Source organism: Salvelinus sp. IW2-2015, linkage group LG17 (assembly GCF_002910315.2).
Source record: "Salvelinus sp. IW2-2015 linkage group LG17, ASM291031v2, whole genome shotgun sequence".
In the NCBI taxonomy this organism is placed as follows: Eukaryota; Metazoa; Chordata; class Actinopteri; order Salmoniformes; family Salmonidae; genus Salvelinus; species Salvelinus sp. IW2-2015.
The window spans coordinates 11,629,001-11,651,072 of NC_036857.1; the positions used below are offsets into that span (position 1 = coordinate 11,629,001).

A 22,072-nucleotide genomic window follows, 5' to 3' on the forward strand; every position below is an offset into this window, starting at 1 on the left:
AGAACGTTCTGCTGCCTGCAACATCCTCCAGCATGACCGGTTTGGCGGTGGGTCAGTCATGGTGTAGGGTGGCATTTCTTTGGGGGGCCGCACCAGGCGTCTCCAGACTCTGTCACGTCTGTCACATGTGCGTGTGAACCTGCTTTCATCTGTGAAGAGCACAGTGGCGAATTTGCCAATCTTGGTGTTCTCTGGCAAATGCCAAACGTCCTGCACGGTGTTGGGCTGTAAGCACAACCCCCACCTGTGGACGTCGGGCCTTCATACCACCCTCATGGAGTCTGTTTCTGACCGTTTAAGCAGACACATGCACATTTGTGGCCTGCTGGAGGTCATTTTGCAGGGCTCTGGCAGTGCTCCTCCTGCTCCTCCTTGCACAAAGGCGGAGGTAGCGGTCCTGCTGCTGGGTTGTTGCCCTCCTACGGCCTCCTCCACGTCTCCTGATGTACTGGCCTGTCTCCTGGTAGCGCCTCCATGCTCTGGACACTACGCTGGCAGACACAGCAAACCTTCTTGCCACAGCTCGCATTGATGTGTCACCCTGGATGAGCTGCACTACCTGAGCCACTTGTGTGGGTTGTAGACTCCGTCTCATGCTACCACTAGAGTGAAAGCACCACCAGTATTCAAAAGTGACCAAAACATCAGCCAGGAAGCATAGGAACTGAGAAGTGGTCTGTGGTCACCACCTGCAGAACCACTCCTTTATTGGGGGTGTCTTGCTAATTGCCTATAATTTCCACCTGTTGTCTATTATGTGAAATGTATTGTCAATCAGTGTTGCTTCCTAAGTGGACAGTTTGATTTCACAGAAGTGTGATTGACTTGGAGTTGCATTGTGTTGTTTAAGTGTTCCCTTTATTTTTTTGAGCAGTGTATTTCAAGGCCTACCTTCAAACTCAGTGCCTCTTTGCTCGACATCATGGGAAAATCAAAAGAAATCAGCCAAGACCTCAGAAAAAAGAATTGTAGACCTCTACAAGTCTGGTTCATCCTTGGGAGCAATTTCCAAACGCCTGAAGGTACCGCGTTCATCTGTACAAACAATAGTATGCAAGTATAAACACCATGGGACCATGCAGCCGTCATAACGCTCAGGAAGGAGACGCGTTCTGTCACCTAGAGATGAACGAACTTTGGTGCAAAAAGTGAAAATCAATCCCAAAACAGCAGCATAGGACCTTGTGAAGATGCTGGAGGAAACAGGTACAAAGTATCTATGTCCACAGTAAAATGAGTCCTATATCGACATAACCTGAAAGGCCACTCAGCAAAGAAGCCAAAATCGCCATAAAAAAGCCAGACTACGGTTTGCAACTGCACATGGGGACAAAGATCATACTTTTTGGAGAAATGTCCTCTAGTCTGATGAAACAAAAATATAACTTTTGTTATATGTTTGAGGAAAAAGGGGAGGCTTGCAAGCCGAAGAACACCATCCCAACCGTGAAGCACGGAGATGCAGCATCATGTTGTGGGGGTGCTTTGCTGCAGGACGACTGGTGCACATCACAAACTAGATGGCATCATGAGGGAGGAAAATTATGTGGTATATTGAAGCAACATCTCAAGACACAGTCAGGAAGTTAAAGCTTGGACGCAAATGGGTCTTCCAAATGGACAATGACCCCAAGCATACTTCCAAAGTTGTGGCAAAATGGCTTAAGGACAACAAGGTCAAGGTATTGGAGTGGCTATCACAAAGCCCTGACCTCAATTCTATAGAACATTTGTGGGCAGAACTGAAAAAGCGTGTGCGAGCAAGAAGCCTACAAACTCGACTCAGTTACACCAGCTCTGTCAGGAGAATGGGCCAAAATTCACCAACTTATGTGGAAGCCTGGAAGGCTACCCGCAACATTTGACCCAAGTTAAACAATTTAAAGGCAATGCTACCAAATACTAATTGAGTGTATGTAAACCTCTGACCCACTGGGAATGTGATGAAATAAATAAAACCTGAAATAAATCTCTCTCTACTATCATTCTCACGTTTCAGATTCTTAACATAAAGTGGTGATCCTAACTGACCTAAAACAGGGAATTTTTACTAGGATTAAATGTCAGGAATGGTGAAAAACTGAGTTTATGTAACTTCCGACTTCAACTGTATGTGATAAGGAGGTGAAGATTACCCAGTTAGCCGACCATACAACCCTGTTTTTGAGAAATTAAAATCAGGTTCCAGTAACCCTACATACAGTAGAGCAATTCTCTCAAGTGTCATGTTTGGTTTTGAATATTGCAAAATGTGAAATTTTACCACTTAAAGCACTTTTAGCACTTAAAGACACAGTGAGCCCTGAAATTTCTGTCAACGATGTTGTAACCTACTACTTAGCCAAATACATTTAATTTGGACACCTAAGGTGTATGTAAACTTCTGACTTCAACTGTAAGAAAGACATTGAAAAAATGTGTTACTTTTATTTAACTAGGCAAGTCAGTTAACAAATTCTTATTTACAATGACGGCCTACCCTGGACAACACTGGGCCAATTGTGTGCCGCCATATGGGACTCCCAATCATGGCCGGATGTGATACAGCCTGGATTCGAACAAGGGACTGTAGTGACGCCTCTTGGACTGAGATGCAGTGCCTTAGACCGCTTCGCCACTCAGGAGCCCCGAAGTAGCCACCCGTGGCAAAGTAACAGACACATCTCAACATAAACTGTTCATAGGAGACTGCGTGAATCAGGCCTTCATGGTCGAAATGCTGCAAAGAAACCACTAATGCCTTACGATTTATTTTTGGACTGCCTGTTTTGCCCTTTCTGAATGTGTTATTCAATGCGTTTTTATGGGCTATATTAGTAAAGGCCAAACTCAATAAATATACACAGTCCCAGTCAAAAGTTGACATACCTACTACTCATGTTCTCTTTTATTTTTTTTTATACTATTTTCTACATTGTAGAATAATAGTGAAGACATCAAAACTATGAAATAACACATATGGAATCATGTAGTAACCAAAAAAGTGCTAAACAAATCAAAATATATTTTGATTTTAGACTCTTCAAAGTAGCCACCCGTTGCCTTGATTCCAGCTTTGCACACTCTTGGCATTCTCTCAACCAGCTTCATGAGGTAGTCACTTGGAATGCATTTCAATTAACAGGTGTGCCTTGTTGAACATTTCTTTGTGGAATTTCTTTCCATCTTAATGCGTTTGAGACAATCAGTTGTGTTGTGACAAGGTAGGGGTGGTACACAGAAGACAGCCCTATTTGGTCAAAGACCAAGTCCATATTATGGCAAGAACAGCTCAAATAAACAAAGTGCGGTCGCAAAAACCATCAAGCGCTATGATGAAACTGGCTCTCATGAGGACCGCCACAGGAAAGGATGACCCAGAGTTACCTCTGCTGCAGAGTATAAGTTCATTAGTTACCAGCCTCAGAAATTGCAGCCCAAATAAATGCTTCACAGAGTTCAAGTAACAGACACATCTCAACATCAACTGTTCATAGGAGACTGCGTTAATCAGGTCTTCATGGTCCATTGCTGCAAAGAAACCACTATTAAAAAGACAGCAATAATAAAGAAGAGACTTGCTTGGGCCAAGAAACACAAGCAATGGACATTAGACCGGTGGAAATTAGTGATGCACCGATATGACAATTTTGGCCAATACCTGATATTTTCCTTGCCCAAAAAAAACGATGCCGATAACCAATTTTAAAAACGTTAAGCATTCTAGTTAGAGGTCGACCGATTATGATTCTTCAACGCCAATAACGATAATTGGAGGACCAAAAAAAGCCGATACTGATTAAATCGGCCTATAATCTTTTTTTAAATATATTTGAAATAATGACAATTACAACAATAGTGAATGAACACTTTTATTTTAACTTAATATAATACATAAATAAAATCAATTTAGTATCAAATAAATAATGAAACATGTTCAATTTGGTTTAAATAATGCAAAAACAGGGTTGGAGAAGAAAGTAAAAGTGCAATATGTGCCATGTAAAAAGCTAACTTAAGTTTCTTGCTCAGGACATGAGAATATATGAAAGCTGGTGGTTCAATTTAACATGAATCTTCAATATTCCCAGTAAGAAGTTTTAGGTTGTAGTTAATATAGGAATTATGACGCGTCGACTATTTCTCTCCAAGTCATTTGTATTTCATATACCTTTGACTATTGGATGTTCTTWTAGGCACTTTAGTATTGCCAGCCTAATCCCGGGAGTTGATAGGCTTTAAGTCCTAAACAGCGCTGTGCTTCAAGCATTGCTAAGAGCTGCTGGCAAACGCGGTAAAGTGCAGTTTGAATGCTTACGAGCCTGCTGCTGCCTACCACAGCTCAGTCAGACTGCTTTATCAAATATCAAATCATAGACTTAATTATAATATAATAAACACAGAAATTCGAGCCTTTGGTCATTAATATGGTCAAATCCGGAAACTATCATTAAAAAAAATATGTATATTCTTTCAGTGAAATACGGAACCGTTCCATATTTTATCGAACGGGTGGCAACCCTAAGTCTAGATATTGCTGTTACATTACACAACCTTCAATGTTATGTCATAATTATGTAAAATTCTGGCAAATTAATTACGGTCTTTGTTAGGAAGAAATGGTCTTCACACAGTTTGCAAAGAGCCAGGTGGCCCAAACTGCCGCATATACCCTGAATGCAAGAGAAGTGACACAAATTCCCTAGTTAATTAATACTGCCTGCTAACATGCATTTATTTTAACTAAATATGCAGGTTTAAAAAGATATACTTCTGTGTATTGATTTTAAGAAAGGCATTGATGTTCATGGTTAGGTACATTGGTGCAACAATTGTGCTTTTTTCGCGAATGTGCTTTTGTTAAATCATCACCCGTTTGGTGAAGTTGAAGTAGGCTGTGATTCGATGGTAAATTAACAGGCACTGCTTTGACTATATGCAACGCAGGACAAGCTAGTTAACCTAGTAATATCATCAACCATGTGTAGTTAACAAGTGGTTCTGTGAAGATTGATTGTTTTTTATAAGTTAAGTTTAATGCTAGCTAGCAACTTACCTTGGCTCCTTGCAGCCACAAGGTCCTTCTGATGCTGCACACGCGTAACAGGTGGTCAGCCTACCACGCAGTCTTCTTGTGGATTGTTTTGTAATCGGCCATTATCGTCATCCAAAATGGCCGATTACTGATTGTTAAGAAAACTTGAAATCGGCCATAATTAATCGGCTATCTTTCACTTACTTGCTATGCTGTTTCGCTGTTCATTTGTTAGGTCGTTTAATTCTCAACCAGGATTTCTATGGACAGCCGTTTGGGTCTTTGCGTGTCAAAAAATATACTATTTGACATGTCAAAAAAAACTACTTGACGTGTCAAATACGTTTGTTGACCAATCAGGACTTGAATATGACTGCACGTCACATAATAATTCAAAGCGTTCATTAATTTTACATAGTTATTACACATTGATTACACCATCACTCATATATCACAACGATTCATTGATACGTGTGCTATGATGCTGGTAAAGTTGTCCCACGAAACTACAGTGCTGGTCATGAAAAGAATTGCTAGCTCGTGGACGCAAACAATGTTCTTCCCCAAAAACATAGCAAAACGACATAATCTGTTTCAGTAGCTATAGTTCGCTAGATTACTAAACTCAGCAACAACAAAAAAGTCCTCTCACTGTCAACAGTGTTTATTTTCAGCAAAAAAAAAGTGTAAATATTTGTATGAACATAAGATTAAACATCTGAGACATAAACTGAAGAAGTTCCACAGACATGTGACTAACAGAAATGGAATAATGTGTCCCTGAACAAAGTCAGTAACAGTCAGTATCTGGTGTGGCCAGCAGCTGCATTAAGTACTGCAGTGCATCTCCTCCTCATGGACTGCACCAGATTTGCCAGTTCTTGCTGTGAGATGTTACCACACTCTTCCACCAAGGAACCTGCAAGCTTCCGGACAATTCAGGGGTGAATGGCCCCGATCCAGCAGGTCAAAGACGTGCTCAATGGGATTGAGATCCGGGCTCTTCGCTGGCCATGGCAGAACACTGACATTCCTGTCTTGCAGGAAATCACGCCCAGAACGAGCAGTATTGCTGGTGGCATTGTCATGCTGGAGGGTCATGTCAGGATGAGCCTGCAGGAAGGGTACCACATGAGGGAGGAGGATCTTCCCTGTAACGCACAGCATTGAGATTGCCTGCAATGACAACAAGCTCAGTCCGATGATGCTGTGACACACCACCCCAGACCATGACGGACCCTCCACCTCCAAATCGATCCCGCACCAGAGTACAGGCCTCGGTGTAACGCTCATTCCTTCGATGATAAACGCGAATCCGACCATCACCTCTGGTGTGACAAAACTGCTACCAGTCAATGAAGAGCACTTTTTACCAGTCCTGTCTGGTCCAGCAACGGTGGGTTTGTGCCCATAGGCGACGTTGTTGCCGGTGATGTCTGGTGAAGACCTGCCTTACCACAGGCCTACAAGCCCTCAGTCCAGCCTCTCTAGGCCTATTGCGGACAGTCTAAGCACTAATGGAGGGATTTTGCGTTCCTGGTGTAACTCGGGCAGTCGTTGTTGCCATCCTGTACCTGTCCCGCAGGTGTGATGTTCGRATGTACCAATCTTGTGCAGGTGTTGTTACACGTGGTCTGCCACTGCTAGGACGATCAGCTGTCCGTCCTGTCTCCCTATCTTAGGCGTCTCACAGTACAGACATTGCAATTTATTGCCCTGGCCACATCTGCAGTTCTCATGCCTCAGGCACGTTCACACAGTTGAGCAGGTACCTTGGGCATCTTTCTTTTGGTGTTTTTCAGAGTCAGTAGAAAGGCCTCTTTAGTGTCCTAAGTTTTCATAACTGTGACCTTAATTGCCTACCTTCTGTAAGCTGTTAGTGTCTTAACGACAGTTCCACAAGTGCATGTTCATTAATGGTTTATGGTTCATTGAACAAGCACGGGAAACGGTGTTTAAACCCTTTACAACGAAGATCTGTGAAGTTATTTGGATTTTTACGAATTATCTTTGAAAGACAGGGTCCTGAAAAGGGGACGTTTCCTTTTTTGCTGAGTTTATATAGCTAGGTGTCATCTAAAATAACACTAATTCATAAGACAGTTCATATTTGATTAACGGTGGTCGGACACATCTATGTGAAGCTAGCCACAATAAGGATTAGCCACAATAGTGGACTTTGCAGTTAGAATAAAAAATATAAGGCATAATTCTACTATTTGTATTTATTTGCATCACTGTCAATGACATATCTCTATTTTGAAGGCAAACCGCAAATTCCACTATTGTGCCTAATCCTTATTGTGGCTAGCTTCACAGCACACAACCCGGTCCGGTCGAGCCTCTCAAGCCAGATGAAGCTAGCTGGCTGCTTATAACGTCAGTTTAAGGCAACAGGGTTCAGTAGACGGCTAGCTATTTATTTTCATGAACTTAAGTTCAATTTCAATAGGCAAACAACAAGAGGCAACCTAGCTAATACTTACTCACAAGGATTCCTAAATCATTGCTAAGAATAATGAAAATGACTGCAGTTTCTACTGGTCATTGTTTTCAGGCTGGTTGTATTGGTGCTAGCTAGGTACCAAGCTAAAGCTAGCTACCTCAGAAGTTGCGGTCGAACAAATGATGCTTTATTACCAACGCGGTAATGTAAACACATCGTTCATGGCCGGTGTTTGCTGACTTTGTTGTACAGCTTTGACAGTGCTACTGTATATTTTTTTTGACACGCAAAGACCCAAACGGAGTTCCATAGTATGTATGTCATGAAGCTAATAGCAGTGACGCTATTACTGTGTAACTCCAGTAGGGCAATATCTGAAAATAGCGCACTTGGTAGTGTTAACCGGTGCTCGACCAGTCGGCGAAAGCCAACATCACCCACGACAGAAAACGGTTGATTGTCAAGGGCAATGAATTCCATCATCTTGGCTTTAATGGATTTCGCTTTTGAGTTGTCTCGCTGAAATTTTGTTACTCTTTCAAATGACTGCTTGACTTGTTGACTGCTCGAGCCACACAGCAGACATTGTGGGCTAGTTTAGGAATGCTGTGTTGCACGCATAGCGCAAAATTTTACTTGGCGTCATTATGTCATGTACCTTCGTTATATAGGTATGCACGTCAGCTTCGACATCGGTTTTGCACATCAGGCCTTAAACTAGACATCGGCCAATACAGATAGCTAATATCGTCTGATTCTGATATGTTCACCGATATATTGTGCATCCCTAGTGGAAATCTGTCCTTCGTTCTTATGAGTCCAAATTTGAGATTTTTGGTTCCAACCGCTGTGTTTTTCTGAGATGCAGAATAGGTGAACGGATGATCTCTGCGTGTGTAGTTTCCACTGTGAAGCATGCAGGGGGTGTGTGATGGTGCTTTGCTGGTTACACTCAGTGATTTATTTAGAATTCATGGCACACTTAACCAGCATGGCTACCACAGCATTCTGCAGCAATACACCATCCCATCTGGTTTGTACTTAGTGGGACTGTCATTTGTTTTTCAACAGGACAATGACCCAACACACCTCCAGGCTGTTTAAGGGCTATTTGACCAAGGAGAGTGATGGAGTTGACCTGGCCTCCTCAACCACCCGACCTCAAACCAATTGAGATGGTTTGGGATGAGTTGGACCAGAGGGAAAGAAAAGCAGCCAACAAGTGCTCAGCATATATGGGAACTCCTTCAAGACTGTTGGAAACACATTCCAGGTGAAGCTGGTTAAGAGAATGCCAAGAGTGAGCAAAGCTGGCATCAAGGCAAAGAGTGGCTACTTTTTTGTTTACTACATCATTCCATTTGTGTGTTATTTCATATATTCACTATTATTCACCAATGTAGGAAACAGTAAAACATTAAGAAAACCCTTGAATGAGTAGCTGTGTCCAAACTTTTGACTGGTACTGAATATATCTAAAGGGGTCCTTAAATTTAAAAAATCAAATAGCTAAATGATACATGGTATGACCATCTTAAAATAACGGCCTATGAAATCACCTGATGTAAATAACTGACAGTAGCTCACTACATGACGCTTGCTAACACTGGGCCTACCTGAGCCCATTGAAATATAATTAATCATTCTAGTTCACTGGCTGGGCCGCACTAACGCCCTGTACCAGAGTTATACACAAGCCAAGTTTGAATTCAGAATCAGACCAGCATAAAAAAAATATGCATCTAGCTCGTAGACAAGACTATGAGTACTATGTCATGTCATGACTAGAAAGAGACATCAATTGGGTGTTCAAAACCCGTGCAACCCCCCATGTCCATAACATCAAACAAAGACAATTTCTGATCAAGTTTTCCTCCCATAGAAAATGTGAATTTCAAGCAGGACTTGCTGTTTATCACAGAGGCTTGTAAATTAGACATACAGTTAATTTTAGAAGTTGAGTTGTAACACTGACACTGCAAAAATGAAGATTAATGAAGTCTACCACTGAAATATTAAATTACTGCCACTGAATGAAACCATCAAGGTAGGCATGTAGCTAGCTAACGCTTTATCTAGTGACTAAAACAAAAGTATGCCGTCTTAAAAAACTAGACACCCTCCCCCCACCTAGCAAGCTAGCAACAAGCTAACGTTAGTTAACTTCAGCTCGTGGAATGTTTGCACTAACGTTAGCAACCTAGCTTGCTAGCCAAGCGGCGTGTGTAGTGATATTATATCTAGCAGTATAACTACCGAACATTATTGATACAAAATTTAATAACGTATACTAGCTAGCAAGCCTACCTGACGTTAGCTAGTTAACTGGCCTATGCTATTCACAGGGTCAAGGAGCCTTACCGCGTGACAATGTTTTAATGTAATATAATTTGGCTAGCTTGCGTCTAACTAACTGTTGTTATAAAATATAATTGTATTAATTAATCTTACGATACTTTTTTTCAAACAATCGCTAGCTACCTTACTGGTTATCCAGTTGTGTTCTGTCGTAGGAAAACGTCTACACAGCCTTCCATTTTGTCTTCTCCTCCACTGTGTTGTTGCGTTCAAGACAACTTGGAACTACGAAATCTCTGACCTACGACTTCAGTGCGTTCAAGACAACTTGGAACTACGAAATCTCCGACCTACGACTTCAGTGCGTTCAAGACAACTGGGACCTCGGAAAACAAATCGAAATGTATGCTGCGTTCATAACCAAGTGGGAAGGTATTAATAACCAGTTGTGAAGTTTTAAATACAAGTTGAATGCATTCACATGCTTTGAAATCCATGAGAAACATGATTGGCTAATGGCAAACATGCTGTGTCAACCATAAACTAAAAGTACAGCTAGGGGTGAAATAAGTATAGCCAGTTATAAGTGTAATGGCTTAGCAGATTATAAGAAAAGACAATCAGTTCAAAGTGGAGAAAGAATGTAACATCTACTGTTACAGGAACCTCACTCTACATCTAAAGATGAAGTTGCGTGAAAAAAAGACTGGGGTGGTGAAATCATTTTCTGTCATGGACAAAGGAACTCAAAACGGGTAATGATACTAATTAACAATGATTTCGATCTGAATGTGTAAACTGTCAGGAAGGATCCGCAAGGAAGATGATTTGGCTTATGGGTGAAAGGACTGGAGGAAAAGAGATTGAGGCTTTTTTTGTGCTATTTTTGCATATTGAAGACATTTAATGTTTCGGAAATGGCGGCGAGTAGTGCGGACGAAGTGGAGGAAATTGAGAAAAAGTTGGTGAAGCAACAGTTGTGCTGGAATGCCAACAATATGGGTGTCAGTTCTGATGGTATGGAGCGGGAGGAAGAGGGTCAAGGACCAGAATGATAGTGGAAAGACATAGAAAGAAGAGAGATCATTATACAGAAAGCCGTAGAGCGTCTAGTAGAGAAAGCATAAAGAGGGCCAATAAAGCAAAATTAATAATGTGTTGCAGTGGAAAGTGGTGATAGTGTTTGATGAGACAACAGGGCCTCATTTACACCCAATCTACGACTAATGCCGTAGAGAAAGAGGTAGATGAAGTCAAATTAGCTCGGTTCATTGGAAATGGTAGATTGTTAATATTTTTTGCTTTGTAGCCAGGCTCATCAAGAGAAGATTCTGAAACTGGAAAAGCTTAATGGGAAGAAGATTAAAAGCCATGTCCCTGGTGCTTATGCTAGATTGCGGGGTCATCACTGGGGTTCCCATATCTATGTCCATATTAAAGAAAATGTGAAGGGAGGAAGAGTGATTGAGGCCAAAAGGTTGATCAGTAGAAAATATTGCGCTCATGAATGTGCAGTGTTAAAGGACACTTTGATCATGAATAAAAGTAGAAATGCCAGGGTGAAGGTTATTGTGGAGATGGCAAAAGAGATATTGGGCATAACAGATATTACTGTTGAAATGGTTGTTGATATGCTGAGAAATCCTAAGGGTGGAGTGTTTCAGCATTATATAGATGGGGTAAGGGGGTGGGGAGGGGTTTTGGGATTGGGGGGTAGAAGTTAGTAGGGATTTATTTGTTTTTTATTATATTTTCATGGCAGTACAGAATTGGCCAGATCATGATTGATCGTACATTCCAGCACAGTAAGTGGCAGCATGCACTTAAATGATTGTTTGCGGACCGCCATGATATCATAGAAGAAGAAGAAGAAGAAGAAGAAGAAGAAGAAAAAAAAGAAAGAGAAGATTTGGCTCATTAATCTATATGGTCCAAATCAGGATGATCCAAACTTCTTCCAAAATATTCATACCAATCTATTGAACACTACAGGCAACAAACGATCAAATCATTATGGTGGGAGGCTATAACAGTGTTAAGTACCTCAATGAACCGTGAAGGAAATCACACTACAAACTATCATCCTCGTGCCCTTAAGGAGATTACAAATATCATGGACACATTAGAACTAGCGGATAGCATATATGTGGAGACAAAAAAATGACATTCTTGTCTCTTTCTCTCTGGCACAAAAGGTTAAAGAAAGTATTGATAGGAGACAGAATGCGATCGGACCATCATCTAATTGGTCCTCACATAACTCTTACACAATTTCCACTTGGCCGGGGATATTGGACATTTTTATCAAAGTCTACCGGAGGACAATTGTTTCTTAATTAGGGCTAGGCCTTTTTTTTTCTCAATTTCTGCCTGAATGACGTGCCCAAAGTAAACTGCCTGTAGCTCAGGCCCTGAAGCCAATATAATTGGAAAGAAAACACTTTGAAGTTTGTAGAAGTGTTAAAACAATGTAGGAGAATATAACACAATAGATATGGTGGGAGAAAATCCAAAGGAAAACCAACCAGAATTGTTTTTTGGAGAGAGACCATCCTCATAGAAATGCAAGACAAAGGTCATATTGCAAATTAGCTCCCTGGATGTAATTCCTATGGTTCCACAGGGTGTCAGCAGTCTATGTTCAAGGTTTCAGGCTTGTAACGTCAAAAACGAATAAGAAATAACCGTCTTGTAGGACACAGTCCTGGAAATCCGTGTTTGCGCGCGCCATGAAGACAAGACGCACCTGCTAAAATCGGTTTCCTATTGAACATACTTCTTTCAGAAATAAATATTATAGTTTGATTACATTTTAGGGTATCTGAGGAGTAAATAGAAATGTATTTTGACTTGTTGAAACAAAGTTTAGGGGTAGATTTTCGGATTCCTTTCTCTGCAAGTTGAACGAGTGGATTACTCAAATCGATGGCGCCAACTAAACTGACTTTTTGGGATATAAAGAAGGATTTTATCTAACAAAACGACACTACATGTTATAGCTGGGACCCTTTGGATGACAAATCAGAAGATTTTCAAAAAGTAAGTGAATATTTAATCTTTATATGTGAATGTATGAAACCTGTAACGCTGGAAAAATATTTTGATGTGGGCGCCGTCCTCAAATAATCACATGGCATGTTTTCGCTGTAATAGCTACTGTAAATCGGACAGTGCAGTTAGATTAACAAGAATTTAAGCTTTCAGCCGATATAAGACACATATGTACCTAAATGTTTAAAATCCATAATATTTMTGATTATTTATTTGAATTACGTGCCCTCAAATTTTACCGGAAGTTGTCAAAATAATCTAGAACTGATTTTTTCCCCAGCACAATATAGGTTCAGCAAATCCCCTTATTGTTTGGGATATCTTTAAATGTACCTTCAGAGGTCATTCAATTCAATATGCATCAGTAAAGAAAAAGCAGTTTGGTCTAAAGAGACTTAAAAGGGAAATACAGGAACTAACAGTATATTTTTTTATGAATACATCTCTTGATGCTCCTGGACACATCATCAGTGATGTAACCTGGAGTCATAGGGTGTTTCGGGTCTTACAACATCAGATACCCTCACCCAGGCGACCCAGCCGAGTTTGATCATACCCCAACTGGTGTCCAGGTGGCATTACGCTGCTCCCTATGGATCTCCTCTCTTGATCCAGAGCCATCTTAATGCTTTTTCAGCTGCCTCGATGGTGTTGCTGATGGCGCTCCTCCTCTTTGCTCTATTGATGCAGAGTGTGCTGTAGGCTCTATAGAGGGATTGACCAGCAAAACCCCTGCAGCCTACCACGATAGGCATGCAACTAACCTTTCAACCCTGCTTCCAACAGTCGATGACCAGTCCCCCATTCTTGGACCTTCTCCTCTCGTACGCCTCCTTCAAGACGATCTTCCCGAGGGACTTTCAGCTCCAGAATAATGATGGTCTTCCTGGACTCTGAGACCAGGGTTATCTCTGGTCTCAGGGTTGCCTTGACAATATGCTGCGAGAACATGAGCAGCTTCTCCAGGTCTACAACCTGACGATTGATTATAAAAAACGTTTGACATGTTTCTACGAACATTACGGATACTTTTTGGAATATCCGTCTGCCTTTCAGGACCGGAACGAGCCTGTGGTTTTCTGAACAAAACGCGCAAACCAAATGGCAGTTTTTGGTTATAAAACTAATATTTATCGAACAAAAAGAACATTTATTGTGTAACTGGGAGTCTCGTGAGTGCAAACATCCGAAGATTATCAAAGGTAAGCGATTVATTTTATTGCTTTTCTGACTTTYGTGACCAWGCTAATTTGGGGCTAGCTGTTCTTACKGTTTTGTCTAKTGATTGATAAACTCACAAACGCTTGGATTGCTTTYGCTGTAAAGCATATTTTCAAAATSTGACACGATAGGTGGATTAACAACAAGCTAARCTGTGTTTTGGTATATTTCACTTGTGATTTCATGATTATAAATATTTTTTGTATTATTTTTTAATTTGGCGCTCTGCAATTCAGCGGTTGTTTACGAAAATGATCCCGCTAAAGGGATCCGTGCAGCAAGAAGTTAAGGTCCTCTGGAGGAGAGGCAAGGTTGCACAGCAGTTGAGATTCTCCGAAAGAGTAAACTTCTGACCCACTGGGAATGTCATGAAAGAAATAAAAGCTGAAATAAATCATTCTCTCTACTATTATTCTGACCTTTCACATTCTTAAAATAAAGTAGTGATCCTTAATTGCCCATAGACAGGGAATTTTTACTTGGATTAAATGTCAGGAATTGTGAAAAACTATGTATGTATTGTATTTGGCTAAGGTGTATGTAAACTTCCGACTTCAACTGTATGTGATAAGGAGGTGAAGATTTCCCAGTTAGCCGACGATACAACCCTGTTTTTGAGAAATTAAAATCAGGTTCCAGTAACCCTACATACAGTAGAGCAATTCTCTCAAGTGTCATGTTTGGTTTTGAATATTGCAAAATGTGAAATTTTACCACTTAAAGCACTTTTAGCACTTAAAGACACAGTGAGTCCTGAAATTTCTGTCAACGATGTTGTAGGTGTCAAATTTCCCCGAAATACTAATGAAATTAAAGAAATTAATGTTAATCCATGAATTAAATCTATAGAAAATACATTTAATTCATGGTTGGCAAGAGATTTATCTCTTCAGGGTAAAGTTCTCCGGCAGAGGGTTTATTCGAACTTCTTATATTTTTACATCTTTAGAGAATCCCAAGTTTACGTGTACCACTCTCGACAAATTATTATTCAATTTAATTTGGAAAAATAAGCCACACAAGATCAGAAAGGATGTTATTACCAACAAGATTTGTGATGGTGGTCTAAATGTTTTAGATGTTACACTGTTTAATCACACTACAAAAGTGAACTGGATGAAGAAGTATCTAAAAAAAACTACTGTTTATTTTCCAGAAAATTGTGGGGCTTAATTATTTACTCCAATGCCCTTATGCTGTGGTTAAACTTCCTGTTAAATTTGCAACATTTCAAAAACAAGCTCTAATGTGTTGGTCCTTGATATACAAGCACAACTTCTCTCCATATAAATGTTTTATTTGGAATAACGGTGATATTAGATATAGAAATAAAACCTTATTTTTCATTTTTAGTTTTCCAATAACATCTTTGGTTAGTCAACTTATAAATGATAATGGTAATCGTAATATGTACAATGAATTATTAGCCAAATATAACTTTGTTATGTTGTGTAAGGAATATGACATTTTAATGAAAGCTATTCCCAATGGAATCTTTACTTTACTGAAGGATCGATCAAGATTTTCATTATATGCACTGTGATAGTGATACATTGATAGTGTAGAAATTAATGGCATCAATATATTAGAAATTTAAGAACAATTTAGTCAGAGACATTACTAACAGGAAGTTTACCCCTGCTGCAAGTTTCCAATGGGCATCATCATTTTATGTGAAATGACAGCATGGGTGGACTAATTAACATAAATATTTCATAACTAATAAAGTAAGAAAAGTCTCTTTCAAGATCCTTCACAGATGTTATCCTTGTAATAGTCTTATTTCTAAATATGTAATTAATATAGAAAATGAATGCAGCTTTTGTGAATTTTTGCATAGTGACATATTTTGGACTGATATGAAAATATATATTAGTGATAAGATGAGTAAACCTATAAGCATTAACATTTTTGGTAGTGGCTGCCAATAAATGGTGAATTTGTTTATTTTATTGGGAAAAATGTTCATCCATAAAATGAATTTCATGGGGTGGGAAACGTTTCAATATTGGTCTAATTGATTTACAATATTACATAACATCTATAAAATAAAGAAAAAGCTAATTATCAAAGAAGTGTCTACATGTTTTTTTTACGTTGGATAAAAGTAGAGACACAGAGCTAGAAAATGGTATATCATACACCACAACAATGGGAAAGTAATTCTGCTTTGAAAGTTTAACAACTTTTGAGAAAATGGCCCTTGAATGTTTTGGTAAACCTAATGAAGAGCTATTCTTTGTCTACACCCATTCAGCATCTTTTACACCCTCTTAAGCCTTATCCCCACCCATCTCTTTAAGGATTCACATGTCAGGCCATGTACTAAACAACCAAAGCTTTCAAGTCTAAAGGCTGGTTTATACTACTGTCTATCGACTGTCTATCTGTCTATCGACAGTTGTCGCAGTGACATCATAAACATTCTGTTGTCGTCAGACATCAAACTTGTTGTTGTCGTTATGAAAAAATATAATCACAAAAACTATTGCCTGCATGACATCGGCAGCACTGGTAGTCCAAAATAGCATAACTAGTGTATTTCAACACCAATAAACCCACCCATTTAAAAATTATTTTAGTATATGTCAATCTAACAAACCAGGTAACTAAAACCAACTTTCTAAACAATGTTTCTGTTTGTTTCTAGTTTGTTAGCCAGCTAGCTAATGTTAAGTTAGCTGGCTAGCCAGTTCAAATAATGACCATATTATATAGCTGACAACGTCTTCACTTTAGCTCATTTGTCTTCATTATTACAGAAAAATAAACTCACAACAAGATCATTATTTACAAGTTAATGGCGAGCCAATTACAGAAAATAGCTTACGGTTGTGAGTGTTGTGACAAAATAAAAGCAAGGCATTCTACCAGAGAATTTTAGAACCTGGACACTGTCTCGTTGGCCTAACGTTATAACCTAATTTGACTTTGGTGCAGGTCATGTTCTTCACATTACCATCTCTGGTAAACACATACTATATCAAATAAAATCAACGTTTATTTGTCACATGCACAGGATACAGAAGGTGTAGTGAAATGATTACTTGCATAGTGGAGTCCTTTGTTTAGACATGAAGCTAGCTAGCTAGCTAAACAATGAACCACATTGTTAGCCCACAAAAAGTTATGTGTTATTACATACAGCCGGGAAGAACTATTGGGTATCAGAACAGCGGTAACKCACCAGTATTACCAGCATTACAACCAAAATACGACTTCCCCGAAGCGGATCCTTTGTTCGCACCACCCAGGGCAATTGAACTGGTTCCAGAGGCTGACCCAAAACAACGCCGGCGGAGAAGATGTACTCGCTAATGTTCAGTCCCTGGATAACAAGGTTGACAAGATCAGGGCAAGGATTTCTTTACAGAGAGACATCAGGGATTGTAACATACTCTGTTTCACGGAAACATGGCTCTCCCGGCATATACTGTCGGAGTCGGACCAGCCATCTGGATTCTCAGTCTTTTGTGCCGACAGGAATAAACATCTCTCCGGGAAGAAGAAGGGGGGGGGTGTATGTTTCATGATTAACGACTCATGGTGTAATTGTAACAACATACAGGAACTCAAGTCCTTTTGTTCACCCGAACTAGAATACCTCACAATCAAATGCCGACCGTATTATCTCCCAAGAGAATTCTCTTCGGTTATTGTCACAGCTGTGTATATCCCCCCTCAAGCCGATACTATGACGGCCCTCAAGGAACTTCACACAAGCATTTCGCTACACCCGCAATATCATCTGCTAAACACGTGTATGTGACATAAAATTTGATTCCAACTCATAATGTTACTACCCTGCATGAATCTGCAGGTTAGCTAGCCAACCAGGTTCAATGTTAGCAAGCTAGCTAACATTAGGCTATAACTAGCAATGCAAATGGCTCTGAGATACAAATAATATTACTACACAGATCATACACATAACGTTAACTAGCAAGACAGCCAGCTAACATTAGCTAGCTAGCGAACAGTATGCTTTAACTTGAAATGAAAACGGATTTCTGACCAAATTAGAAACTTACTATATATGAAAATGTCAAAATTTATCAAAATGTTAATGTTTTGTGTCTCTCTGGATTTATTGTATTTTGGGGGGTATTTTGTTATGTTTGAATATTTGTATATTGTTTTGTACAATGTTCGTGCTATGCATAATTTTATTTTCTCACAAAAAACGAGTAATTTACCAGTTGGGGGGCCGTTCAACTGAATTGTTTCTTGTCATATGTGGTAAATACCACCTTCCCATTKGGTTATGAACGAGTTGTTATTATCAATGAAAATGCATTTCTTCAAAAATACAAGGTAGACGGGAAGAGGCAAGTCTGTCAGACCATTCTAGCCAATGAGAGGGCAAGACAGACATAATGGTTTCCACTAGTACCACAGCCACAAAGTCAAAATAATCAACATTCATCAAAACAAAAATGTGCCTTTTGGTTTAATTTACGGTCTGGGTTAGGAATAATGTTAGCAGTGTGGTTAAGGTATGGGTTAGGTTTAAAATCATATTTTAAGAAGATACATTGTAGACTTCTACAGGGTTTATGACTTTGTGGCTGTGGTAACTAGTGACGACCAGGCACAACACCGATATTAAGTGGTTTTTCTCAAAATTGCCGGTATGTCATGTGTCCTACTTATATCAGTACACTCGTAACAACCTAATCATTACGAAACTTCTACTCGATCAAATAATCCATACGTAGCAAATAAGCCATTACATTTTTTGTTAACCAAATTCGACACTGTCTCATTGACCTCCATACAAAAAGTCTTCGCTTGGTGAGCGGAAAAAACGCTACCTGCTGGAGAAGACAGATTTTGGGCAGTTATCCCTCTTGCTTCGCCTCTTCCCCTCTTCATGAGCGCTCAATCAAGCTCCAGCTCTTGAGATGGAAAAGTCGCGCGAGAAGTACGCACAATACTCGCGAGGTCAATGGTGTGTGAAAGGCATAGACAAATATTTTTAAAACTAAACCAAGAGAGACCACAGCCTGTCGTTTCAAATGGGAACAGATGAGTCAAGCAAGAGATAGCGAGATCCGCCCGTGCTAGCATATATCGGCATATTTTCGTTAGGGAACGCCTACTCTGTGAAGTGCGCATGTGCAATAACTCATTTCGCCTTTTCACTCCTTCTAAACAACGCAATTTTTTACAACTTTGGCAAAGGCTAAAGTCTACAAAACTTTGTCCACTCTGTTCATAACATATTCTAGTTTTGGCATCAGAAAACTCTATTGAGATCAAATGTTTCATCGATGAGAAAATTTGCAGAATGTAGGCCAAAATCCATCTTCTCCCACTGCCGGCCCCTGAGCTTACTCTCACTACCATATTAGGTAGTGAATGGAAACGCCATGCAGATGCTTCATATTTATACATCCAGTGAAATATCTGTCTTATTGTTCTATTTGTGGCATAGAGCTAGGACTCATCTTTGTATCTGCCATTATAGGGTTTGTGATACCATGGTCAGCGACATAGAGCAGTGAGGAGGAGGAGCTCTGCGTCTCCGGAAGTAATTTAGCCATTCATTGTAGTCATTGTGCTCTATAGAGTTGCTATTTTCAAAGGTTTTCACGTGTCAATTAACTCGTGACATTCCTGGATTACTCATTATTGTAATGACCTGACTAGATCATAAATGAACAATTGTCCAGACAGAGGCTTGAGTTTGCGAATTGACGGTTTATTAAACCAACTTTACACAGGCTACTGTTTGGGCCGTAGCACACGCCAAATAGATGACAGATAACCCACAAGCCAATCGTGACCTTCTCTTGTGAAGCCCAGACGTAAGAGAGAGAGAACAAAGGCTGAACCTGGTCTTAACTTCCAATGCTCCACCCCCCTGCCCAACCCCCCTCCACGCCACTCCGCCAACCACCAGGATGCCCGGCATCAGAACATTCCAGGCATTCCCGTGATTGGCAGATAGCAGGTTGATTGACATGTCGGACCCCGCGAACACCGGGTACTGGTCAGTACAACACAACCACCTCCTAGCCTAACACATAACACACAGCTGTCTGTGCGGGTCGCTACACAGCCCCCCCAACACAAAGTCCCTCGTCCCCGAGGGAACAAACAAAGTCTCTGAAGCGACCCGGAGGTCTCCTTTGCCTGCGTGGCCGTGATGGTCGCAGAGTGCCCCTCTGGGAACCAGGGGATGAAGGCAGGGATATGGGGGACAAGGAAGCGGGAACGGGTAATACAGTCCGTGGCTCTGGGGAACCACGCGGTGACACAGGGGGGGAGACAGGGGGAGTGGGCTGTCTGGAGCCTTGTCTGCGGCACCTGAGGGTGGGTGCCTGGAGAATGTCATTGCCAGAGAGGGGAATTGTGGGGGTTCCTGGGGTTTGGGAGAAATAGAGGGCCCCTCTGTATGGGGCTAACTGTCCCGGTGCAGTGCCACTTCTCCCCCTGGGAGGAAGCTGCACCCGGTACACAACCTCCCCTACCCTCTCCAGGACACTGCAGGGTCCCACCCAGTGACTGTCCACTTGGGGCATCTGCCTTTTTTCCTTAGGGGGCTGTAGACCCAGACCAGCTCCAGCCACAAAGTGCCTTCCCGGGTGTGCACGTCATAGTTCTTTTCTGCCTCACACCTGCATTCACCAGCTGCTCTCTGGCGAAGGTGTGGGCTGTCTCCAGGCGGTCCTGGAGTCTCCGGGCATACTCCGGAGGAGGAACATGAGGGCTATCCAGGGGCTATCCAGGGGCGACCAACGCCATCTCGCCAGGGGTGCGGATCTCTCTCCCCAGCATGGGAGGGCAGGTGTGCAGGAGGTGGAGTCTTGGACAGCGGAGCGGCATGCCATGAGGACCATAGGCAGGTGCTTGTCCAGTCACGCTGGTGTTTGGAAGAGACGATGGCCAGCTGCTGTCCAAGCGTTTTTGTTGAAGCGCTCCACAAGGCCATCACTTTGAGGATGGAGAGGAGTAGTGCGGGTCTTGTGCATACCCAGCCTCTCACACATGGTGGCGAACACACGGGACATCAAGTTTCTGCCTTGGTCGCTGTGGATGGACACCGCAGCTCCAAACCTGCTGAACATCCCCGCTGTCAGGGCGTCGACGATGGTCTCTGCCTCCTGGTCAGGCAGAGCATAGGCCTCGGGCCATTTTGTGAAATAGTCCATGGCCGTGAGCACCCAGCGGTTCCACTGTCTGTGGTGGGAACGGCCCAACTACATCCACTCCCACCCTCTCCATGGGACCCCACTGGGAACTGTTGGAGCTGAGCATGAGAGCGGCCTGGGGGGCCTTTCTCGCTGTGCAGTTGTCACAGCGGCGACAAAAGTCCTCCACATCCCTCTTGTGCTGCCCCCAGTAGAAGCCCTGACGGAGACGGGCGCAGTGTTTTTGTGACCCAAAGTGTCCAGTCCCCACCCCCCATGAGTACTCTGGAGCACAGCCTCCCGCAATGCTTTTTGGGACCACCACCTGCCACCTCTCCTCTCCCGTAGCTGACTCCTTCCATGCCCGCTGTAGCACGCCATCAGCCAGCCGCAGTCTCTCAAACTTCGACCAACAACCCTTTGGTCGCGAGTGAGAGCGCTGTCACCTCTTCCATGGTGGCCTCACCTGCGCCTCTACCCACTGTAGCACTGGCTGTAGGTCTGTGTCCCGTCCCTGCTGCTGCCGCCATCAGCCACGTCGACAGTCCGCAGCTCACAGCAGACAGGCCCGCTCGCCCGACACCTGTGGCACAGACACCCTCCTCTGCCCGCAGCAGCTCTCTCTCCCGTCCCTCTTCCGTTCACAGTGGCGGCAGCCGTCTGCAGTACAGGGCCGACGGGACATGGCGTCGGCGTTGGAGTGGCGTGCCCCTCGCTGTGCACCACCGTGAAGTCATACGGCTGAAGCTCCTCCAACCAGCGTGCCACCTGCCCCTCTGGCTCTCTGAAAGACATGACGCACTGGAGAGCAGAGTGGTCAGTCCTTACAGTAAAGGGCAGACCACCCAGGTAGTACTTGAAGTGTTTGACGGAAGCCACAACAGCCAAGAGCTCCCGCCGGGTGAC

The 22,072-nt window shown here is 42.0% G+C and overlaps 1 protein-coding gene across 12 annotated transcripts in view; it reads right to left on the minus strand.

Moving 5' to 3' along the window:
• Nucleotides 1–10,043, minus strand: part of LOC111976873 (death-inducer obliterator 1) — a 48,802-nt gene extending 38,759 nt beyond the window's left edge. For 10 of the 12 annotated variants that reach the window (XR_011481283.1, XR_011481284.1, XR_011481285.1 and 7 more), the window contains exon 1: nucleotides 9,942–10,043. The gene's annotated coding sequence lies outside the window, so the exon portion shown is untranslated. Of the gene's footprint in view, nucleotides 1–5,035; nucleotides 9,907–9,941 lie in introns of those variants that run through there. The other 2 variants (XM_070447846.1, XM_070447847.1) reach the window with 2 other exon arrangements.
• Between the last annotated feature and the right edge of the window lie 12,029 nt (nucleotides 10,044–22,072).